Source organism: Marmota marmota, unplaced genomic scaffold (genome assembly GCF_001458135.2).
Source record: "Marmota marmota marmota unplaced genomic scaffold, marMar, whole genome shotgun sequence".
In the NCBI taxonomy this organism is placed as follows: domain Eukaryota; kingdom Metazoa; phylum Chordata; class Mammalia; order Rodentia; family Sciuridae; genus Marmota; species Marmota marmota.
In genome coordinates this window covers 32,223-35,766 of record NW_026006885.1, presented here as the reverse complement: position 1 = coordinate 35,766, position 3,544 = coordinate 32,223, and the positions used below count along the sequence as shown (strand labels likewise).

The following is a 3,544-nucleotide window of genomic DNA, read 5'->3' as shown; positions in this document are numbered from 1 at the left end:
GCACTGGTGCAAATGAGGGACAGATTTTTAATTTTCATTAATTGGGATTTAAAGGCCACAGGTGGCTGTGACTACTCGGGCACACAGGTTACAGTTTCTCAGGCAGAGGTTTGCTCCTGCCTTCCCCAGGAAGCTACCTGAGGCAATGACCCAGCAGAAGCCCCTCCATGAGCATGGAGAGTAGAAACCGTGAAGGGGAGATGTGTAACAATGGAAAAGGAGCTTTCAAAAGACTTGCTCACGGGAGGCCAGATACTTAGAAAGGCAGCCATGGATGTGTCCAGTACTTTCACAGTAAAATCACCAGTGACCACTGAACGACCCCCCCCACACACACACACACATATACACAAGTACGCACAGTGTTCTGCTCAGATGAGGCAGGTTTATAGAAGGTTCCTGTTAAACATGACTTAAGTTTTGATGCTTAAATATGAGAGCTCTATGTGGGCCAGAGGAACTAGGTTTCAATAAACCTGCATGAACCCTCTGCTACCACCCACCTTTCTTCTCGGTCCCTGAGCTGTGCCTGCCCTCAGAGGCAGCACAGGGAGGCTTATACCGCATTTTGCCCTGACAAATGGAACCCACCATTCCCACCCACCCATCACCTTTCCCCTGAGGCCATAGGAAGATGCATTTGGAAGCATCCTCTCCCTAAAGTTGTACCGAAGCTCTCATGACCTTTGCAGCCAAGGGATCTTTTGGAAACTGAGATCACTATATTTCTAAGAATGAATCATTGCTTTACAGCATGAAATCTTTATTTAAAAAAGAAAAACTATCAGCCTAGAGTTAAATGTCAACATTTAAAGTCCATGAATGAGTTCTGGGCCTAAGACCCATGGACGGTGATGGAGCAGGACAAGACCCACTTCCGCGATTCACACCACACCATCACCACGGAGCTTCCTGCAACACCTCCTGCTCCTAAAAATCATGGAGTGAGAGGGAATGAGGTCTCCTCCAAGCACACTTCAACATCCACATAAAAAGTGCACATTTCAGCCAGAGGCCCACGGGGTGGGTCTGCACCTCACCACCCGCAACAGCGAGGGTGCTGACCAATATCCTGGAGACAGGGGCCAGTGGGGCTGTGCATTCTGGAGGCTGAGAGGGTCTCACAGGCCACCCAAGCTCTGCAGCCTGGCAGTCACTCTCTGTTTTCAATCTCATTACCTAAATCCTTCATCTTTTCTTAGACATCTGGTGATCTCCTTCATCCCTTTGTCTTTATGGACAATCACTGTAAAAGGAGGAAAAAGTTTGACTTTCCAGTAAAACACAAAATGTGAATTTTTAAAAAAATGGAGTTTAGGTTATTAACAGTAGGAAGAGGTTCAAGTGGAGACTGTGACGCTCTACATAACCCGAAAGGGTTAAAATACAGGAGGTGGAGGTAAGCCCAGGGGCACCTGCAACTCAAGGGGAGGGACCCACACTCAGAGCTTCAGTTTCACTCTGTTCTCTTCCTCCTCTTTCCTCCCCTCTCTCATTACCAAAGAGCACAAATTTGGAAGTGTATGCTAAACCAGGCAAGTGAGAACTACTTTATGAAAATAGTTTCATCTCAATTTTGTAAATAGAAAGGATATAATTCTTTAGGATGAATTGATTTAGTCTTTGAGTTGCAAATTGCACCCCAAATCCCACCTCTTGCAGAGAATCTATCATTTTCTATGCAGTGACTGTCAGCTAATCTGATCATCATTGTAATAAAGATCAAATGCAAAGAGAATTTAGGCACAGAGTAATCATTTGAGTTGTCAATGTAAAAAGATCCTTGTATTCACTGGTCAGGCTAAACAGGAGGCTTCTTCTATTATTTCCCTCCTGGGTTGACTTTATAGGAAAATAAAAATGCAAGTTATGCCTATTGATCATTGGGGTCATTAACTATGGTGTCATGAATCTAAAACCTGGAATGATCATCAATATTTGTGGCTCAGGAATCCACTGGTTCAATACACGTCACTTTAAAAGGGAAACAAACTTACAAATATGTTGGCACCTTTGCCTGCTCCCTAGGGTTCCAGGGTGTGCACCAGCCTTGAGCTTCTATTGGTTTTGCTCTGTTAATTTGAAATATTGAATGACCAAAAGCAGCAAATGAAGAAGCACCAGACAGTTCCTTGCTGTCTTGCTTGCTTTCTCCACTCTCTGATTCCACAAGGTACTTAGCTTTCCCTCAAACTAGAATAACATGGGGGGAGGGGGACGTTTGTCTTTACAATTCACGTTTCTTTGCCTGAAGTGATGAGAGGCATCAAAAGCCAGAGAATAACTGAAGGAGTGAAGCAAAACTCTAAATTTAATCCATTAGGGCCCAAGTTTAGATTTCATCCAAGATTGTGATATTATCTATATAAAATGGAAGTTTTCAAAGGAACATTTGAAAATTCAGTGAATCTTTATCTGTTAATTTCACAGGTTGCTCAGAAGCAGGGACTTTGACTCCTTCCTAAGACAGAGCTAACAAAGCACAAATCCATCCAGCACTCAGGAGACCCACCGAGGACAGGAACTTCTGGATGCAGAGTTGCAGTAGACCAAGAGGGGTGACCACCAGCCACCCAGCTGCACAATCAGGAACCATCAAAGGCCCAGGAAAGCTCTGCACTCAGTCCCTCCCAGAATGAGAATGGCAGAAGTATGGCACATTATATCACAGGAGCCTAAGGAGACTCGGCTCCTACTGGAACGTAAAGGCACACAAGGGGAAAAGCAATTCCAAATAAATCTTGTCATTCAGTCACTATTAGCGCACCTGGATGAATTTCTTTGACTATTGTTCTCTGGTTTTATAAGATGCTAACATAGCAAGCTGTGTGTGGGATGTATGGGAACATAGCAACTCTTCCAGAATTCTAAAGTCATCTCAATTTTATTTTTAAACGCAAGTTGGTACTGATATTTTTGCCACTTTTTCTCCACAATATACAGATTCCTCATTTCCAAAATATAAAATGCCCTCCTAACACTGAAGCAGTAGCTCCTCCCCACCACACTGTCTCCTTGTAGCTCAGTTTATCTTTATGCAACAACTACCATGCTCCTGGTTCCAGGCTGGCCAGAGATGTTTACAGAAGTATGAAGCTAGGTCCGCACCCTTGCAGAACTCACAGGCTGGCTACAGAGACACAGCCAGCGACACAGAAGATCAGGGAATTCCATTCTCCATTCTAGTAAGTTATCTAGTGAGAATTCCTTCACCTTCCAATGTTACTGAGAATGGGATGCATCATGCATTCGATGGGGTCTCAAAATTGCAATTGGCATCATTCTTTCTCAGTAGTGCATTGTTCATTAAGGGACTTTTAGCTTCCATGGAGATGGGGATGGAAGGCTGAATTAGTCCATCCTGATCCCTGGGAGCACAAAGGGAGAGGCTCCTTAAGGGGTGGGACTTGGGCCAGTGCCCCCTTCCCTCCACAGCCATGGTGTGTAATCTGTTCTCTGACACCTCTTCCTCCCAGATGCCCTGCCCTGCCCAGCTGAGCTCGTCCAGCCCTTTCTGCCCAGTCTATTCTCCACCCTGTGACCC

At 44.9% G+C, this 3,544-nt stretch overlaps 1 long non-coding RNA gene across 1 annotated transcript in view; it reads right to left on the bottom strand.

The window, feature by feature from the left end:
* Positions 1 to 3,066, bottom strand: part of LOC125614778 — a 15,760-nt gene extending 12,694 nt beyond the window's left edge. Inside the window, exons 1-2 of the long non-coding RNA XR_007345341.1 lie at positions 2,429 to 3,066; positions 872 to 874 (exon numbers count right to left, since the gene is read on the bottom strand). This is a non-coding gene — a long non-coding RNA (uncharacterized LOC125614778). The remainder of the gene's footprint in view (positions 1 to 871; positions 875 to 2,428) is intronic.
* Between the last annotated feature and the right edge of the window lie 478 nt (positions 3,067 to 3,544).